Source organism: Oncorhynchus masou, unplaced genomic scaffold, assembly GCF_036934945.1.
Source record: "Oncorhynchus masou masou isolate Uvic2021 unplaced genomic scaffold, UVic_Omas_1.1 unplaced_scaffold_1822, whole genome shotgun sequence".
Taxonomy (NCBI): domain Eukaryota; kingdom Metazoa; phylum Chordata; class Actinopteri; order Salmoniformes; family Salmonidae; genus Oncorhynchus; species Oncorhynchus masou.
In genome coordinates, this window is record NW_027008337.1 from 19718 (window position 1) to 42492 (window position 22775).

The following is a 22775-nucleotide window of genomic DNA, read 5'->3' on the forward strand; positions in this document are numbered from 1 at the left end:
TCTGATCCAGTAGTGAGTCATTTAGCAGGCGCTCTGATCCAGTAGTGAGTCATTTAGCAGGCGCTCTGATCCAGTAGTGAGTCATTTAGCAGGCGCTCTGATGCAGTAGTGAGTCATTTAGCAGACGCTCTGATCCAGTAGTGAGTCATTTAGCAGACGCTCTGATGCAGTAGTGAGTCATTTAGCAGACGCTCTGATCCAGTAGTGAGTCATTTAGCAGACGCTCTGATCCAGTAGTGGGGGACCTGATCCTAGATCATAATGAATCAGATTACATGGAGAGGGGGGACCTGATCCTAGATCATAATGAATCAGATTACATGGAGAGGACCTGATCCTAGATCATAATGAATCAGATTACATGGAGAGGAGGACCTGATCCTAGATCATAATGAATCAGATTACATGGAGAGGGAGGCCTGATCCTAGATCATAATGAATCAGATTACATGGAGAGGGGGACTGATCCTAGATCATAATGAATCAGATTACATGGAGAGGGAGACCTGATCCTAGATCATAATTAATCAGATTACATGGAGAGGGGGACCTGATCCTAGATCAGCACTTCAACTCTGGGACACTGCTTGTATGAAACAGAACACATAGTTGTAAAGTCTAGATACAAGGTGTTTACTGCCATCTAGTGGAAGATACCAATATAACACTTTATTATCAGGGTGGGGAGGCGGCTGAGCTGAATGAAACAGAAAGTAAAGTTGTTCTTTTGTTCAGGATCCATTTTGAGACGACAGAGCAGAAAACACTCTATGGAGATTATTGAAAAATAAAGTAAGTATTTCTGAACAATAATCTATTCTAATGGACAGAATAAGATAATTGATACCTGTAATGAGATATTACTAGTTAGTAGAACTGCTACTTGAGCTGAGTTGCTGACAGACAGCAGTTTTCAAAGTGTAAACTAATCAGTAGTCCGACATGTTATCAGTAAAACGTCTGGTAAAGATGGTGGAGGAGCTTTTCAATGATATGGTTTTATGTTTATCTCAGGGTTTCTCCATCCTTTTGTTCTTAACAGCACTTACACACCTGATTCAACTAATCATCACATATTTTAAGACAGTTTAATATTTGAACATTCTCAAATTAAAACCTTTTTGGTTTGTAGGACTGCTTACTATTATTATAGTCCTACAGTAATATTTTGGAGGGAAACAACACAGCTAAACTTGGTTTCGAGTAAATTATATGTTTATCAAAAATAATGTACGAGAGATGTCTTGAAGAAACGTGTCTGGGATTAGAACTCTGTGTCTCTGTGACAGTGGGAGGTTTGTTTTCCACTCTTCTGGGAATGCTTTCCACTAGATGTTGGAACATTGCTGCGGGGACTTGCTTCCATTCAGCCACAAGAGCATTAGGGAGGTCGGGCACTGATGTTGGGTGATTAGGCCTGGCACGCAGTCGGCGTTCCAATTCATCCCAAAGGTGTTTGATGGGGTTGAGGTCAGGGCACTGTGCAGGCCAGTCAAGTTCTTCCACACCAATCTCGAGAAGCCATTTCTGTATTGACCTCACTTTGTGCACGGGGACATTGTCAAGCTGAAACAGAAAATGCCATTCCCCAAACTGTTGCAACCATTGTTTGTCTATGGAGATTGCATGGCAGTGTGCTTGATTTTATACACCGGTCAGCAACGGGTGTGGCTGAAATAGCCGAATCCACTAATTTGAAGGGTTGTCCACATACTTCTGTATATATAGTGTACATGCTCTGTCCTGTTACTGGAAGGACTATAACATTATGTGAACTGATCTGAACAGGTTTAGACTGGTCATCTATGATATGTAGGTTATATACAGTACATTCTCTGTCCTGCTACTGGTAGGACTATAACATTATGTGAACTGATCTGAACAGGTTTAGACTGGTCATCTATGATATGTAGGTTATATACACTACATTCTCTGTCCTGCTACTGGTAGGACTATAACATTATGTGAACTGATCTGAACAGGTTTAGACTGGTCATCTATGATATGTAGGTTATATACAGTACATTCTCTGTCCTGCTACTGGTAGGACTATAACATTATGTGAACTGATCTGAACAGGTTTAGACTGGTCATCTATGATATGTAGGTTATATACACTACATTCTCTGTCCTGCTACTGGTAGGACTATAACATTATGTGAACTGATCTGAACAGGTTTAGGTTGGTCATCTATGATATGTAGGTTATATACAGTACATTCTCTGTCCTGCTACTGGTAGGACTATAACATTATGTGAACTGATCTGAACAGGTTTAGGTTGGTCATCTATGATATGGAGGCTATAGCCGAGGGATAGACCTTGATCTGCATATCACAAACAAACTGCTATTATACATTATAACCTAGCCTACTTTACATAATATAACATATCACTAACAACCCACTACTATACATTATAACCTAGTCTACTTTACATAATATAACATCTTCATATCACTAACAACCCACTACTATACATTATAACCTTGTCTACTTTACATAATATAACATCTACATATCACTAACAACCCACTACTATACATTATAACCTCGTCTACTTTACATAATATAACATCTACATATCACTAACAACCCACTACTATACATTATAACCTAGTCTACTTTACATAATATAACATCTACATATCACTGACAACCCACTGCTATACATTATAATATAGTTTACTTTACATAATATAACATACCACTGACAACCCACTACTATACATTATAACCTAGTCTACTTTACATAATATAACATCCTTTACTTGTTGCAAAAAACCTTTCTGAATGGATCAATGATTTCCCCCTCAGATCAATCATGTCCGTTTTATCCCTTCTGTCTACATTCTCAGAAACATTTAGAAAATAACAGATTGAAAGACAATAAATAGCCACTTTTCATGAATAAAAAGAAGTGTGAGACATGACCTTGTGTTGCTGTACTGTCTATAACTACCCTAACAAACAGTGACTTATAATTATTATTGTTGTTGCTGTACTGTCTATAACTACCTTAACAAACAGTGACTTATTATTATTATTATTATTATTGTTGCTGTACTGTCTATAACTACCTTAACAAACAGTGACTTATTATTATTATTATTATTATTGTTGTTGCTGTACTGTCTATAACTACCTTAACAAACAGTGACTTATTATTATTATTATTATTATTATTGTTGCTGTACTGTCTATAACTACCTTAACAAACAGTGACTTATTATTATTACAGACAGTTGCCATGGAGATGACATGTCACAACTACATATTCATGTGATTGCATTAAATCACCTGATTGTTTCTATATGTCTGTTAGTAAATGTTTTATTTCTCAAACGAGATAATGGATAAATGTGAACAATTGACATTCAGTAATTAGTTGTCACCATATTAACCACAACCAACATGTTGGATCTCTGTTTAGGGGTCAGTGCTCTAAAATGAGTCTCTCTGGGGAGAGAGAGGAGGGGGCCCTGCCTCTAAAACGCATCTCTCTGGGGAACATGACACCAAAGCTAAGAGGTAAGATGATCATTTATAATGAATTTATCGAGTTAATTAAAAAAAAAATAGCTATCTTAAGATGAAACACTATATATCCATTGTTAATCAGGAATGGAATGTTGGTATCCTGTATATTTGACTGTGATATGTGGTTGTCTCACCTTGATATCTTAAGATGAATGCACTTACTGTAAATCACTCTGGATAAGAGCATCTGCTAAATCAGGGGTTCTCAATCCGGGGTCTGTGGAGGTACTGCAGGGGTTCTCAATCCGGGGTCTGTGGAGGTACTGCAGGGGTTCTCAATCTGGGGTCTGTGGAGGTACTGCAGGGGTTCTCAATCCGGGGTCTGTGGACAACGTTGCAACAATGTTCATTTTCATCAAACTCATATTACACCCTAGATGCCTTCAAATGCCCAATGTATAGCCATGCCCAATTTAGGACTATTATTTAACAATGTGATGTTGCGCTCCAAAGGGAGAACTTGAAATAACATGATGTGTTTATTATTATACACTCTCAAATAACATGATGTAGATAATTAAATCATCAAAAGAAAAACATGTTTAGAAAACAAGGTTCCTTATAGAGCCAAAAAGGCTTCTATCACTTCCTTAAAATATGAAATCAATAAAAGTTATATATATTTTGGGGTTCAGTGAAGAAGAACATCTAGAGTTCTGATCAACAAAAGGTTCATGTTTTGAGGATGTGAACCCAGCAGCCCTCCAGTGGTCAGATCAATTCCACCTGTTTTTTCCAGCGCCCGGCCCGGGATTCGAACCAGCCACCTTTCGGTCACAGCTCCAACTCCAACCTGAGTTAATCTTCAAAAATAAGCATGAGTTAATCTGCCAAAATGAAGACAAAATGCTATGCAGTTATACATAATTATTATACATAACTCATTGCCAAAATCACAAGACATACTGTTGCATGTAGGTCTATATTATTTATGGGTTGATCACATAGAAATATAAAAACAATATTTTTAACTACTGCAATGCAATTACATGTGGCACAGGAACCACTGACTCACTGCATTATTCTATAGTATTATCAAGACACCTGCTGTTAACTCTTAACTACTTAGGACAGCTCACGAGGTGTCCTAAATATCTGCCGACTCGGTGGGTAGGTAATTTAGGTAATGGGGAGGTAACTAGGTAATTTATACCCATAAGTGTAAAATGTCTTTATTCTCAGCACTTATACGACCAATTTTCTACTCTGAGACACTTTGTGGATGTGGACCCAGATCTCAACATATTATTATAAAAAAACATAGAATGTTTGTTTTACATAATAATACAAAATGAATATTACTAATGTAACCCACTGTAAAGACTGGGTTTAGTTGATTGTGTTCCACTCATGTCCAGCGTTCTGGAACTGCTCGTCCCCGTACAGAACTGTCCGCGTCCCCGTACAGAACTGTCCGCGTCCCCGTACAGAACTGTCCGCGTCCCCGTACAGAACTGTCCGCGTCCCCGTACAGAACTGTCCGCGTCCCCGTACAGAACTGTCCGCGTCCCCGTACAGAACTGTCCGCGTCCCCGTACAGAACGGTCCGCGCCGCCGTTCGGTGTGGCGCCAAGCCGGTTACGCGCAGAGTGGACTGAGGTGATCTTGGGGAATAACGACGGAGATTGTTACAGTGTTGAGACACCGAAGTTTACTGTTCAATTTGCTTTTTTCTTTACGGTCAGGGACAGTGTGAGTGTAGCCAGATCCTTTTCACTCTCTATCCTTGTTTCATTTTGTGTTTCACCGGATTCATCATCGAGACGAGGGACAGACGAACGACCTGCTAACTAACCAAGCTAGTCGGTACAGCTCGGTAAGCTAGCTAGCTACTCTACCAGCAGCATCCTAGTTATCCTAGCTAGTCGGTACAGCTCGGTAAGCTAGCTAGCTACTCTACCAGCAGCATCCTAGTTATCCTAGCTAGTCGGTACAGCTCGGTAAGCTAGCTAGCTACTCTACCAGCAGCATCCTAGTTATCCTAGCTAGTCGGTACAGCTCGGTAATCTAGCTAGCTACTCTACCAGCAGCATCCTAGTTACCATAGCTACCACTACATCATCACCGGCTGTCTGCATTTCTTGTGGACCGATGGAGCTCCCCGGTTGTTTCTTCCACCTGTTAAATCCCGGTGAGGCTTCTCCCTCTCTCGTTGACGGATGCTGTCTACCTCTGTCCGGTTCTCCTCTCTTCACTAGATGGACGGTAACTTTAGTGTTTAACCCGTCTGTGTCCAAGGACCGAACTTTTGAATATTATTTTCAGGGCGCCTCAATAGCAGGTATTGAACACCGGGTAAATAATCACTAGTCAGAACCTCAACCTCAGTATACATTCATTATAAAAATCATCTTAATATCTGATATTGTGAGTAAACAACCTCGAGAGTGCGTCTTCCAGCCCTCCAATTAATTACATCATTCAACCCTCCCGGTTAGTAAATTTACCTCAACATCCCCGGGGAAGGCAGAGTAACGACACCAGCCTTTTAGCGGGGCTGACAGACTGACGACAACGCTCGTGACGCTAAATGAATGTCGTCATTAATAATGACACACTGCTCTCGCGCCATTAACTAACGTCTGGAAGTCAGTTCTATTTGTGAAACTCTTCTTATGTTTCCCCATCTGAGCTCAGAGTAGATGAGAGATGTAATGTTTGTCTCTGTTGTGTTGAAGACCAATGAAGCAGGAGAGACCAGCCTCCCCTGTTCCCAGCTGTGTGTCCATGAAGAGTGACTGGTCTATGAATCCTCCTCTAAACTTTAGAGAGGAGACTTTTCTACTGAACAAAGGTTAAGAAGAACTCATGGGTCCTGGTCAGTGAGTTAAACAACACTGTCTCTAGTCATTTCTCCTCTCCCACTTTCCCATTTATTTTGTTGTTTTCATAATCCATAGGCTAATAATTTTGTCCATTTTCATAGTCCTAAAACAATATTAAACAGACACAATGTTTCCTCTGTGTGTGTGTGTGTGTGTGTGTGTGTGTGTGTGTGCGTGTGTGTGTGTGTGTGTGTGTGTGTGTGTGTGTGTGTGTGTGTGTGTGTGTGTGTGTGTGTGTGCACTCCCTGGATGAGGAGTGGTAATCTCTATCCTGATTTTCTAGTCACTTTTACCTTTACCTACATGTACATATTACCTCAACTACCTGGTACCCTGCACATTGACTCAGTACTGGTACTCCTTATAGTCTCATTATTACCTCAACTACCTGGTACCCTGCACATTGACTCAGTACTGGTTAACCTTATAGTCTCATTATTGCCTCAACTACCTGGTACCCTGCACATTGACTCAGTACTGGTTCTCCTTATAGTCTCATTATTACCTCAACTACCTGGTACCCTGCACATTGACTCAGTACTGGTACTCCTTATAGTCTCATTATTGCCTCAACTACCTGGTACCCTGCACATTGACTCAGTACTGGTACTCCTTATAGTCTCATTATTACCTCAACTGCCTGGTACCCTGCACATTGACTCAGTACTGGTTCTCCTTATAGTCTCATTATTACCTCAACTACCTGGTACCCTGCACATTGACTCAGTACTGGTACTCCTTATAGTCTCATTATTAGCTCAACTACCTGGTACCCTGCACATTGACTCAGTACTGGTTCTCCTTATAGTCTCATTATTACCTCAACTACCTGGTACCCTGCACATTGACTCAGTACTGGTACTCCTTATAGTCTCATTATTACCTCAACTACCTGGTACCCTGCACATTGACTCAGTACTGGTACTCCTTATAGTCTCATCATTAGCTCAACTACCTGGTACCCTGCACATTGACTCAGTACTCAGTACTGGTACTCCTCATATCCTCATTATTACCTCAACTACCTGGTACCCTGCACATTGACTCAGTACTGGTACTGTTTCTCCTTATAGTGTCATTATTACCTCAACTAGCTGGTACCCTGCACATTGACTCAGTACTCAGTACTGGTTCTCCTTATAGTCTCATTATTACCTCAACTACCTGGTACCCTGCACATTGACTCAGTACTCAGTACTGGTTCTCCTTATAGTCTCATTATTACCTCAACTACCTGGTACCCTGCACATTGACTCAGTACTCAGTACTGGTACTCCTTATAGTCTCATTATTACCTCAACTTCCTGGTACCCTGCACATTGACTCAGTACTGGTACTCCTTATAGTCTCATTATTACCTCAACTACCTGGTACCCTGCACATTGACTCAGTACTGGTACTCCTTATAGCCTCATTATTCCGGTCGGTAACATTTGAGAGTGAGGCAAATACATCTCTTTCAGAAATGCTTTAAACAATAAAAGCTAATTTACTAACATTTCTGAAAAGTTATATATATCGTTTTGGAATAAAACTCTTCTTATGTTTCCCCATCTGAGCTCAGAGTAGATGAGAGATGTAATGTTTGTCTCTGTTGTGTTGAAGACCAATCCAGCAGGAGAGACCAGCCTCCCCTGTTCCCAGCTGTGTGTCCATGAAGAGTGACCGGTCTATGAATCCTCCTCTATACTTTAGAGAGGGAGACTTTTCTACTGAACAAAGGTAAGAAGAACTCATGGGTCCTGGTCAGTGAGTTAAACAACACTGTCTCTAGTCATTTCTCCTCTCCCATTTTCCCATTTATTTTGTTGTTTTCATAATCCATAGGCTAATCATTTTGTCCATTTTCATAGTCCTAAAACAATATTAAACAAACACCACATTCCCGTGTGTGTGTGTGTGTGTGTGTGTGTGTGTGTGTGTGTGTGTGTGTGTGTGTGTGTGTGTGTGTGTGTGTGTGTGTGTGTGTGTGTGTGTGTGTGTGTGTGTGTGTGTACTCCCTGGATGAGGAGATGTAATCTCATGTTTTGTCCACAGAAACCAACAGGAGAGATCAGAGTCAGAGATTCTCAGTGGTCATCAAACAGACCTGGCCTCCATATTCGGTGTATGTGGTCCTGTTGTGTCCATTTGTTTTTGTTTACCTCAAGTTAAGTTGATCTGTCAATCATTCATTAATGTGTTAATGAGAAAGCATTTAGTCTCTTGCTTAACTTATTTACTTTATTTATTTCAGATGCTTGAACAGAAAATTATGACATTTGTGAAGAACGAGCTGAGGATGTTCAAGAGGATTCTTAGTCCAGAACTCCCAGAAGGCTTTGAGAGTCAGATGCAGGATAAGGAAGTGGTGGATGCTGAAGATGAGAAGCAGGAGAGCAGTGCCAGAGAGGGGGCTCTGAAGATCACACTGCACATCCTGAGGAAAATGAACCAGAAGGAGCTTGCTGACACACTGGAGAAATGTAAGATCTGTCTGCCTCATGTTGAATGATGTTTTATAACATTTAAAAGCTGTAGCTAAAGTACAGCTAAAGTAGCTGTGTAACTCAATGATATTGTAGCAGCCTTAAAACAACACCTAGTGACCTCATCAAGTAGCAGCAGGGATGTGTTGTGGTGACTAATTTAGAGAGAGAGAACATTAATAATACCATCAATAATACCAATAATAATAGAATCAGTCACACCAGTCTGTAATGCATTATGAAAACATTCACACATTTATAGAGTCAGTTAAGATAATAAATTAATATAATTTAAGACTTTATAACAGTCATTCAATACTGTAGGCATTAAAACAGAGGTAATATTAATATCCTCTGTGTTATTTCTAGATTCAGATGATCTTGTTGTGATTTGCCAACGTGAACTCAAATCTAATCTAAAGAAGAAGTTTCAATGTGTATTTGAGGGATCGCTAAACAAGGAAACCCAACACTTCTCAATAAGATCTACACAGAGCTCTACATCACAGAGGGTGGAACAGGAGAGGTCAATAATGAACATGAGCTGAGACAGATTGAGACAACAACCAGGAAACAAACAAGACCAGAGACTGCAATCAAATGTAACGACATCTTCAAACCCTTAACTGGACAAGACAAATGTATCAGAACTGTGCTGACAAAGGGAGTCGCTGGCATTGGAAAAACAGTCTCTGTGCAGAAGTTCATTCTGGACTGGGCTGAAGGAAAAGCAAATCAGGATGTCCAATTTGTATTTTCATTCCCTTTCCGGGAGCTGAATTTGATGAAAGAGGACAAACACACTTTCATTGAACTTCTTAATCACTTCTCAATGGAAACCAAACAATCAAGAATCTCCAACTACAACAAGTACAAAGTTCTGTTCATTTTTGATGGTCTGGATGAGTGCCGACTGCCCCTAGACTTCCAGAAGAACAAGATCTGTTGGGACGTCACAGAGTCAACCTCAGTGGATGTTCTGCTGACAAATCTCATCAGGGGAAATCTGCTTCCCTCTGCTCTCCTCTGGATAACTACCCGACCTGCAGCAGCCAATAAGATCCCTTCATGGTGTGTTGACCAGGTGACAGAGGTACGAGGGTTCAATGACCCACAGAAGGAGGAGTACTTCAGGAAGAGATTCAGTGATGAGGACCTGGCCAGCAGAATCATCTCACACATAAAGACATCAAGGAGCCTCCACATCATGTGCCACATTCCAGTCTTCTGTTGGATTTCTGCAACAGTCCTTGAACACATGCTGAAACATAAGAGAGAAGAGATGCCCAAGACTCTGACTGAGATGTACACACACCTTGTGGTGTTTCATACCAAACAGAAGAATGAAAAGTATCTTGGGAAAGAAGAGACAGGTCCACACTGGAATAAAGAGAGCATTCTGTCACTGGGAAAACTGGCTTTTCAACAGCTTGTGAAGGGCAATCTGATTTTCTATGAAGAAGACCTGAAAGAGGCTGGCATTGATGTCAATGAAGCCTCAGTGTACTCAGGATTGTGCACACAGCTCTTTAAAGAGGAATGTGGGCTGTACCAGGACAAGGTGTACTGCTTCGTGCATCTGAGCATTCAGGAGTTTCTGGCTGCTGTATATGTGTTCCTCTCATTCATCAACAACAATGAGAATCTAATGGACAAACTGCAAACAAACAACGAGTCTGAAGTTACTGTCTACAAGAGTGCTGTGGATAAAGCCTTACAAAGTGAGACGGAAACCTGGACCTTTTCCTCCGCTTCCTTCTGGGCCTCTCACTGCAGTCCAATCAGAAGCACTTACGAGGTCTACTGACAAAGACAAGAAGCAGCTCACAGAGCCATGAAGAAACAGTCAAGTACATCAAGGAGAAGATCAGGGAGAATCCCTCTCCAGAGAGGAGCATCAATCTGTTCCACTGTCTGAATGAACTGAATGACCATTCTCTAGTGGAGGAGATCCAAAGATACCTGAGATCAGGAAGTCTCTCAGGAACCCAACCTGTCACCTGCACAGTGGTCAGCTCTGGTCTTTGTGTTGCTGACTTCAGAAAAGGAGCTGGATGTGTTTGACCTGAAGAAATACTCCAGATCAGAGGAAGGTCTTCTGAGGCTGCTGCCAGTGGTCAAAGCCTCCAGAGCTGCTCTGTGAGTAAATAACATGACATATAAGAACTAATCATCAGGAAGAAATATTCATTTTAGAGAAAAATATGTATTATAACGTGTATATAATATTATATTGAAAAACATATTGAACAAATTCACATTAGTGTAACAATAAGACCATACAATTCTAGGAAATCTAAGATTAATCTATATGTTATTTGAGAGAATAAACCAAATGCATCTGCCACTGTCCTTCTACACTACTGGTGTTAAATGAACAGTGTGTTTGTGAAGTCATGATGATCTCTTTGTCAGGCTGTCAGGCTGTGGAGTCACAGAGGAAGGCTGTGCTTCTCTGGTCTCAGCGCTGAGGTCAAACCCCTCACACCTGAGAGAGCTGGACCTGAGTATCAACGACCTGAAGGATTCAGGAGTGAAGCTGCTCTCTGCTGGACTGGGGAATCCCCACTGTAAACTGGAGACTCTGAGGTCAGTATTACTGTAGTTGGTCAACATGTGACAACTGTTCACCAGATCCACATTTGTTTACCAGACACACATAGTCCACACCATATGTGTTTGGACAGTGAAGCTTACAGTTTTAAATGTGGTTGTGTTTTAGATTATAACTGAATGGTGAATAATGTCCTGTCATTTTGGAGTCACTTCACTTTTATTGTCAGTAAGAATAGAAGATGTTTCTGAACACTTCAGGACATCATGTGGATGCTACTATGATTATGAATAAACATGAATGAATCATGAATGATGATGAATGAGAAAGTTACAGAGGCACAAAGATCATCCCCCCTCTGTTATTGGTAATGGTGAGAGGTTAGTATGTTTTGTTGTAGCCTCTGTTATTGGTAATGGTGAGAGGTTACATGTTTTGTTGTAGCCTCTGTTATTGGTAATGGTGAGAGGTTAGTATGTTTTGTTGTAGTCTCTGTTATTGGTAATGGTGAGAGGTTAGTATGTTTTGTTGTAACCTCTGTTATTGGTAATGGTACCAGGAGAGGTTAGCATGTTTTGTTGTATCCTCTGTTATTGGTAATGGTGAGAGGTTAGCATGTTTTGTTGTAGCCTCTGTTATTGGTAATGGTGAGAGGTTAGCATGTTTTGTTGTATCCTCTGTTATTGGTAATGGTGAGAGGTTAGCATGATTTTGTTGTAGTCTCTGTTATTGGTAATGGTGAGATGGTTAGCATGTTTTGTTGTAGCCTCTGTTATTGGTAATGGTGAGAGATTAACATGTTTTGTTGTAGCCTCTGTTATTGGTAATGGTGAGAGGTTAGTATGTTTTGTTGTACCTCTGTTATTGGATAATGGTGCAGAGGTTAGCATGTTTTGTTGTAGCCTCTGTTATTGGTAATGGTGAGAGGTTAGCATGTTTTGTTGTAGACTCTGTTATTGGTAATGGTGAGAGGTTAGCATGTTTTGTTGTAGCCTCTGTTATTGGTAATGGTGAGAGGTTAGCATGTTTTGTTGTAGACTCTGTTATTGGTAATGGTGAGAGGTTAGTATGTTTTGTTGTATCCTCTTGTTATTGGTAATGGTGAGAGGTTAGCATGTTTTGTTGTATCCTCTGTTATTGGTAATGGTGAGATGTTAGCATGTTTTGTTGTAGCCTATGTAACTTTCTCATTCATTATTATTCATGATTCAGTCATGATTTTTCTTATATGTTTTATTCATGGCATCATCAGGATGAATTTATTATTGTTTAGAAACATGTTATCTACTCTCTTATTGACAAACATTTTGAACTCATCATCCACCATTTTATTATTGCTCAAAACCCAACCAAAAAAACTGCAAATGCAATCAGTCGAGTTTACGACTGGCAAATACTGAACTTTTTACTATTTTAATACACTATTAGTAAATTGGTCAGATTACTTATGTCTTCTTCTAATAGGGAGACTGGAAACATAAAGTGCTTTATTTTTCTAAATGGTGAAACAGATATGTATTAAAATATCCTCAAATAAAAGGTGACATTATATACTGTCACCTTATATGAAACATCTGATCTGAAATCCAAATGCTGGAGTATAGAGCCACATTTAAAATGTTATCTTCACTGTCTAAATAGATATGGTGTGGACTGTTTACTCAATACAATCTAAATCTGATTCCTCACTGTCTGTCTTCTAACTGATACTGCTTTTTAAACTGGTCTGGTCAGTCTACTATAATATTTGTACTATACATGTTTCTATCTGGAGTCAATACCTTGATCATTTGTCATTTATAATGATGATACACTATTTTACGAATAGACATGGAAGGTTCCATATGTTGAAGAAATATACTGCCACTATTTTCACCACGAAAGAATAGCAGTGTGATTTTAATATGATTTGACTCTTTGCAGGCTGTCAGGCTGTCTAGTCACAGAGGAAGGCTGTGCTTCTCTGGTCTCAGCTCTGAGGTCAAACCCCTCACACCTGAGAGAGCTGGATCTGAGTAACAATGACCTGAAGGATTCAGGAGTGAAGCTGCTCTCTGCTGGACTGGGGAATCCCCACTGTAAACTGGAGACTCTGAGGTCAGTATTCCTATAGTTGGTCAACAAGTGATAACTGTTCACCAGATCCACATGTGTTTACCAGACACACATAGTCCACAACATATGTGTTTGGACCATGAGGCTTGCAGTTTTAAATGTGGTGCTCCGGCATTTTGGATTTGAGATATGTTTCATATTAGGAGACAGTACAGAATGTCACCTTGTATTTAAAGGTATTTTCATACATAAATATTTTGCAGTTTATAAATCAAAACAATTTATGTATCTTGTTCTCCCATTTGAAAAAGTCATAATATTTTGGATAAATTATTTTAGTCAAAAGTTTAGTTTTTTGTCGCATATTCTACAGTGATTACATCAAGCTTGTGATTCTACTAACTTGTTGAATTAATTTGCAGTTTGTCTTGGTTGTGTTTTGGATGTTTTTCCTAATAGAAACTGAATGGTGAATAATGTCCTGTCATTTTGGAGTCACTTCACTTGTATTGCCAGTAAGAATAGAAGATGTTTCTGAACACTTCTACATTCATGTGGATGCTACTATGATGATGACTAATCAGGAATGAATCATGAATGAAAATAAATGAGAAAGTTACAGAGGTACAAACATCAGACCCCCTCTGTTATAGGTAATGGTGAGAGGTTAGCATGTTTTGTTGTAGCCTCTGTTATTGGTAATGGTGAGAGGTTAGCATGTTATGTTGTCGCCTCTGTTATTGGTGATGGTGAGAGGTAATCATGTCTTGTTGTAGTCTCTGTTATTGTTAATGGTGAGAGATTAGCATGTTTTGTTGAAGCCTCTGTTATTGGTAATGGTGAGAGGTTAGCATGTTTTGTTGTAGGCTCTGTTATTGGTAATGGTGAGAGGTTAGCATGTTTTGTTGTAGCCTCTGTAACTTTCTCACTCATTATTTTTCATGATTCATTCATGATTTTTCTTAATCATGGCATCATCAGGATGAATTTATTATTGTTTAGAAACATGTTATCTACTCTCTTAGACAGAACATTTCTCCACTCATCATCCACCATTTTATTATTGTTCAAAACACAACCCAAAAAAACTGCAAATGCAACCAACGAGTTTACGACCAAATACTAAACTTTTTAATCTTTTAATAGACTATAAGTAAATTGGTCAGATTACTTATGTCTTCTTCTAATAGGGAGACTGGAAACATAAAGTGCTTTATTTTTCTAAATGGTGAAACAGATATGTATTAAAATATCCTCAAATAAAAGGTGACATTATATACTGTCACCTCATATGAAACATCTGATCTGAAATCCAAAATGCTGGAGTATAGAGCCACATTAAAAATGTTAGTTTCACTGTCTAAATAGATATGGTGTGGACTGTATACTCAATACAATCTAAATCTGATACCTCACTGTCAAAATATGTTATGCACTTGAGTGAAGACCCAAAAGCGGTTTAACAAAAACAGAGTTCTTTAATGAGAACACAGGAAAGACATAGATCCTCTGCAGACGTTGATAATGGCAAAATAGACTACCCGCAGAGAGGGCGACAAAATGAAACATAAAGTCCCTCTGATGAATAGCAAGAGAGTCCCCTTCTTAGCAGCTGAGGAGAATAGCTGGGTAGTTGATGCCTTGACAGGCTGCAGGTCCTGTAACGCTCTGGGTGGCGCGGGTCATAGAGGAATAGTGGTACCTGATCACACGTAGCATCAGATGAACTGGACACAGTGCAAACGAAAGACAGTTAGTAGTGTACAGGATGCACCTGCCAGGCAGACTCCGACAGGATAGGACAAGGAGGAAGCAAACGATTGACTGATAGCTTGCTTTGGCATGAAACACAACGAGAATCTGACACAACGAAAGTAGCAGGAACAGAGAGAGAAATAGAGACCTAATCAGAGGGAAAAAGGGAACAGGTGGGGAAAGGGTGTCTGTGAGGTAGTTATGGAGATGAGGAACAGCTGGAGAAGGAGAGAAAGAGAAGGTAACCTAATAAGACCAGCAGAGAGAGACAGAGTGAAGAGAAAGATGGTAAGCGTTAGTGAAGGTCCAACTTGGTGAAAAACCTGGCTCCCTGTTTGATCTCGAAGGCTGAAGACATAAGAGGTAGCGGATAACGATTCTTAACTGTTATGTCATTCAGCCCTCGATAATCCACGATGGGCGCAGGGACCCGTCCTTCTTCTGAACAAAAAAAAACTCCGCTCCGTGGGAGAGGGAGGAGGAGACTATGGTACCGGCGTCGAGAGATACAGACAAATAATCCTCGAGAGCCTTACGTTCGGGAGCCGACAGAGAGTATAGTCTACCCCGGGGGAGTAGTTCCCGGAAGGAGATCAATACTACAGTCATACGACCGGTGTGGAGGGAGAGAAGTGGCCTTGGAACGACTGAACACCGTGCGCAGATCGTGATACTCCTCCGGCACCCCTGTCAAATCACCAGGCTCCTCCTGTGAAGAAGAGACAGAGGAAACAGGAGGGATAGCAGACATTAAACAGGTCACATGACAAGAGACGTTCCAGGATAGGATAGAATTACTAGACCAATTAATAGAAGGGTTATGGCGAACTAGCCAGGGATGGCCCAAAACAACAGGTGTAAAAGGTGAATGAAAAATTTAAAAAGAAATGGTTTCGCTATGATTACCAGAGACAGTGAGGGTTAAAGGTAGCGTTTCACGCTGAATCTTGGGGAGAGAACTACCATCTAAAGCGAACAAGGCCGTGGGATCCCTTAACTGTCTGAGAGGAATGTCATGTTCCCGAGCCCAGGTCTCGTCCATAAAACAGCCCTCCGCCCCAGAGTCTATCAAGGTACTGCAGGAAGCTGATGAACCGGTCCAGCGGATATGGACCGGAAAGGTAGTGCAGGATCTTGAAGGAGAGACCTGAGTAGTTGCGCTCACCAGTAGCCCTCCTCTTACTGATGAGCTCTGGCTTTTACTGGGCATGAAGTGACAAAATGACCAGCGGAGCCGCAGTAGAGACAGAGGCGGTTGGTGATTCTCCGTTCCTTCTCCTTAGCCGAGATGCGGATACCCCCCAGCTGCATAGGCTCAGAACCCGAGCCGGCGGAGGAAGGTGGCAGTGATGCGGCAGGTGGCAGTGATGCGGAGAGGGGGGCAACGGAGAACGCAATCTCCTTTCCACGAGCTCGGCGACGAAGATCAAACCGTCGCTCTATGCGAATAGCGAGTGCTATCAAGGAGTCCATGCTGGAAGGAACCTCCCGGGAGAGAATCTCATCCTTAACCTCGCGAGGAGACCCTCCAGAAAACGAGCGAGCAAAGCCGGCTCGTTCCAGTCACTAGAGGCGCGAGAGTACGAAACTCAATAGAATAATCCGTTATGGATCGATTCCCTTGACATAGGGAAGACAGGGCCCTGGAAGCCTCCTCCCCAAAAACAGAACGGTCAAAAACCCGTATCATCTCCTCCTTAAAGTCCTGATACTGGTTAATACACTCAGCCCTCGCCTCCCAGATTGCCGTGCCCCACTCACGCGCCCGTCCGGTAAGGAGAGAAATGACGTAGGCGATGCGAGCTGTGCTCCTGGAGTAAGTGTTGGGCTGGAGAGAAAACACCACATCACACTGAGTGAGGAATGAGCGTCATTCGGTGGGCTCCCCAGAGTAACACGGCGGGTTATTGATTCTGGGCTCCGGACACTCGGAAACCCTGGAAGTGGGCAGTGGATCGAGGTGGAGATGGTGAATCTGTCTTGTGAGGTCGGAGACTTGGGCGGCCAGGGTCTCAACGGCATGTCGAGCAGCAGACAATTCCTCCTCGTGTCTGCCTAGCATCGCTCCCTGGATCTCGACGGCTGAGTGAAAAGGATCCGGAGTCGCTGGGTCCATTTCTGGTCAGATTCTCCTGTTATGCACTTGAATGAAGACCCAAAAGCGGTTTAACAAAAACAGAGTTCTTTAATGAGAACACAGGAAAGACATAGATCCTCTGCAGACGTTGATAATGGCAAAATAGACTACCCGCAGAGAGGGCGACAAAATGAAACATAAAGTCCCTCTGATGAATAGCAAGAGAGTCCCCTTCTTAGCAGCTGAGGAGAATAGCTGGGTAGCGGCGACAGGCTGCAGGTCGCTCTGGGTAGGCGTGGGTCATAGAGGAACAGTGGTACCTGATCACACGTAGCATCAGATGAACTGGACAAAGTGCAAACGAAAGACAGTTAGTAGTGTACATGATGCACCTGCCAGGCAGACTCCGACAGGATAGGACAAGGAGGAAGCAAACGAGACGATAGCTTGCTTCTGGCATGAGAAACACGAACGAGAATCTGACACAACGAAAGTAGCAGGAACAGAGAGAGAAATAGAGACCTAATCAGAGGGAAAAAAGGGAACAGGTGGGGAAAGGGTGAACGAGCTAGTTAGGGGAGATGAGGAACAGCTGGAGAAGGAGAGAAAGAGAAGGTAACCTAATAAGACCAGCAGAGAGAGACAGAGTGAAGAGAAAGGACAGGAACAGACATAATAAGACATGACAAAATAGATATGGTGTGGACTGTTTACTCAATACAATCTAAATCTGATTCCTCACTGTCAAAATAGATATGGTGTGGACTGTATACTAAATACAATCTAAATCTGATACCTCACTGTCTAAATAGATATGGTGTGGACTGTATACTCAATACAATCTAAATCTGATACCTCACTGTCAAAATAGATATGGTGTGGACTGTATACTAAATACAATCTAAATCTGATACCTCACTGTCTAAATAGATATGGTGTGGACTGTATACTCAATACAATCTAAATCTGATACCTCACTGTCAAAATAGATATGGTGTGGACTGTATACTCAATACAATCTAAATCTGATACCTCACTGTCAAAATAGATATGGTGTGGACTGTATACTCAATACAATCTAAATCTGATACCTCACTGTCAAAATAGATATGGTGTGGACTGTATACTCAATACAATCTAAATCTGATTCCTCACTGTCTGTCTTTTGACTGATACTGCTTTTTAAACTGGTCTGGTCAGTCTACTATAATATTTGTATTATACATGTTTCTATCTGCATTCAATACTTTGATCATTTGTCATTGATCATGATGATACACTATTTTACGAATAGACATGGAAGGTTCCATATGTTGAAAAAATATACTGCCACTATTTTCACCACCAAAGAAAGCAGTGTGGTTTTAAATGATTTGACTCTTTGCAGGCTGTCAGGCTGTCTAGTCACAGAGGAAGGCTGTGCTTCTCTGGTCTCAGCTCTGAGGTCAAACCCCTCACACCTGAGAGAGCTGGACCTGAGCTACAATCACCCAGGAGACTCAGGAGTCAGACTGCTCTCTGCTGGACTGGAGGATCCACACTGCAGACTGGAGAAACTCAAGTATGTAGAGGGTTTATGTCAATGTTCATATCAGACATGTTGGACTTATCAGGCTGGTTAAGACAAACATTCTGACCACCACTTGGACTAAATAATATCACTCAATACAATCTCAATCTGTGTGTGTAAATGTGTGTGTGTGTGTGTGTGTGTGTGTGTGTGTGTGTGTGTGTGTGTGTGTGTGTGTGTGTGTGAGTTCGTGTGTATCACTCAATGACTGTCTGTTCTTCTGCTTACCGCTACAGTGTGGAACATGGTGGAGAGAACAGAATGAAACCTGGGCTTAGAAAATGTGAGTGTTGACTGCTGTGAAGAATATGACTAAGAATAAGTCTTAATTCAAGTTAAGTCAAAGACCACCATCATTACTGACTTGGTCACATTAAATATCAGCTGTAGTTCTACAGAAGCAGAAATCAGGGACACCAAAGTTTACAAAGAGTTGATTTGTGTGTGTGTGTGTGTGTGTGTAATTAATGGGAATAAGTGTGTTTTATATTACCATACAGTATAACATATATAACATTCAACAAGTCTCAAGTTACCTTAACTTCTCCTTTTGACACCTAGAAACATCTACATTAAATTAATTAGTGAAAAGTGAGTTAACATTCTAATGTGAATGATGATGATTTCTAATATTGTGTCTGGTTTCATCCATCAGATGTCTGTGATCTCACACTGGACCCAAACACAGTAAACAGACTCCTCTCTCTGTCTGAGGAGAACAGAAAGGTGACATGGAGTAGAGAGGAGCAGCCGTATCCTGATCACCCAGAGAGATTTGAGGACTGGCAGCAGGTGCTGTGTAGAGAGGGTCTGACTGGGCGCTGTTACTGGGAGGTAGAGTGGAGTGGGAGAAGGGCTGATATAGGAGTGACATATAAAGGAATCAACAGGAGAGGAAGGGGTATTGATTGTTGTCTTGGATACAATGACAAGTCCTGGAGTCTGTTCTGCTCTGACAACAGTAACATTGCCTGTCACAATAATAATCCCACTACCATAGACGTCCCCTCCTCCAGCCCCCACAGAGTAGGAGTGTATCTGGACTGGCCAGCCGGCACTCTGTCCTTCTATAGAGCCTCCTCTGACACACTGACACACCTGATCACATTCACCTCCACATTCACTGAGCCCCTCTTTCCAGGGTGTTGGGTTTGGGGTGACTCCTCAGTGTCCCTGTGTCAGTGATACACACACTGGACAAACACACACTAGACAACCAAACACACACACACACACACACACACACACACTTGACAAAAACACACACACACACACACACTGGACAAAAAAACACACACACACACACACACTAGACAAAAACACACACACACTGGACAAAGACACACACACTGGACACACACACACACACTGGATTCACACACAGACATACACACACACACACACATATACACTGGCTGGACACACACACTGGACACACTCCCTCTGTCAGTGATACACACATACACACTGGACACACACACACACTGGATTCACACACAGACATACACACACACACACATATACACTGGCTGGACACACACACTGGACACACTCCCTCTGTCAGTGATACACACATACACACTGGACAAACAAACACACACTGGACAAACAAACACACACACACTGGACAAACAAACACACACACACTGGACAAACACACACACACACACACACTGGACAAACAAACACACACACACTGGACAAACAAACACACACAAACTGGACAAACAAACCCACACACACACACACACACAGTGGACACACACACATAGGACAAATACACACACACACACACACACACACACACACACACACACACACTCTCTGGATACACACACACAGGACAAATACACACACACACCCTCTGGACACACACACAGGACAAATACACACACACACACACACACACACACACACACACACACTCTGGATACACACACACTGGACAAATACACTCACACACACACACACAGTGGACACACACACACAGGACAAATACACACACACACACACACAGAACAAACACACACCCTCTGGATACACACACACTGGACAAATACACACACACACACACACACAGTGGACACACACACAGGACAAATACACACACACACACACACACACACACACTGGACAAACACACACTGGACAAATACACAGGAAAAATACACACACACACACACACACACACACACACAGGCCACACACACACACACTGGACAAACACACACTGGACAAATACACACACACACACACACAGTGGACACACAAACACACTGGACAAATACACACACACACAGGACACACACACACACTGGACAAACACACACTGGACAAATACACACACACACACACACACACACAGTGGACACACACACAGGACAAATACACACACACACACACACACACACACACTGGACAAACACACACTGGACAAATACACAGGAAAAATACACACACACACACACACACACACACAGGCCACACACACACACTGGACAAACACACACTGGACAAATACACACACACACACACACAGTGGACACACAAACACACTGGACAAATACACACACACACAGGACACACACACACACTGGACAAATACACACACACACACACAGTGGACACACACACACACACTGGACAAATACACACACACAGGACACACACACACACACACAGGACACACACACACACACACTGGACACACACACACACTGGACACACACACACACTGGACAAAAACACACACACACACACACACTAGACAAACACACACACTGGACACACACACTGGACACACACACACACACACACACTGGATTCACACACAGACATACACACACACACATACACTGGCTGGACACACACACACTGGATTCACACACACACACACTGGACAAACAAACACACACTGTACAAACACACACACACTGGACAAACACACACACACACTCGACAAACAAACACACACTGGACAAACACACACACACAGGACAAACACACACACTCTGGATACACACACACTGGACAAACACACACACACACACACACACACAGTGGACACACAAACATAGGACAAATACACACACACACACACACACACAGTTTACACATACACACACACACTGGACACACACACACACTGGACACACACTCTGGACACACACACACATACTCTGGACACACACGCACACTGGACACACACACACACACTCTGGACACACACACACACACTCTGGACACACACACACACACACTCTGGACACACACACACACTCTGGACACACACACACACTCTGGACACACACACACACTCTGGACACACACACACACTCTGGACACACACACACTCTGGACACACACACACACACACATGCGTGTCTTTCTATAGTTGTGAGGACCTCTTACAACAACACTGTTAAAATACCAATGTGATCATGTGTTGTCTTTAATGTTGAAAAACAAATTGTATAATTATATACAATTATATATGGACATACGCTCCATAGTTGCACAAGTATACAAGGATATATTGTTTTTTTCATAATAAAACATACTTGAAACAAGTAAAGCTTGTTAATTGTGAAAACAGTTTGTTTATTGATTTTACGTTTCCTCTGTCAGGGTTTTCCTGTGGTGAAGTAGAGGAGGACCAAAACGCAGCGTGGTTATATTGACTCATGTTTAATTAAAACAGATAAACATGAACACTACATTTACATTTAAGTCATTTGGCAGACGCTCTTATCCAGAGCGACTTACAAATTGGTGAATTCACCTTCTGACATCCAGTGGAACAGCCACTTTACAATAGTGCATCTAAATCATTAAAAACAACAAACCTGGAAAACCAAAAACAGCCCTATTTCTTTTTATAAAAAATAATTTATTATCTTCAAAACCATTCATTCTTTACAACTCATAATTTA

General features: G+C 41.7%; 1 pseudogene; it reads left to right on the forward strand.

Annotated features, from left to right (window-relative positions):
• Window positions 1–720: 720 nt before the first annotated feature.
• On the forward strand, window positions 721–20119 carry LOC135532335 (NLR family CARD domain-containing protein 3-like; annotated as a pseudogene).
• The last annotated feature ends 2656 nt before the right edge of the window (window positions 20120–22775 follow it).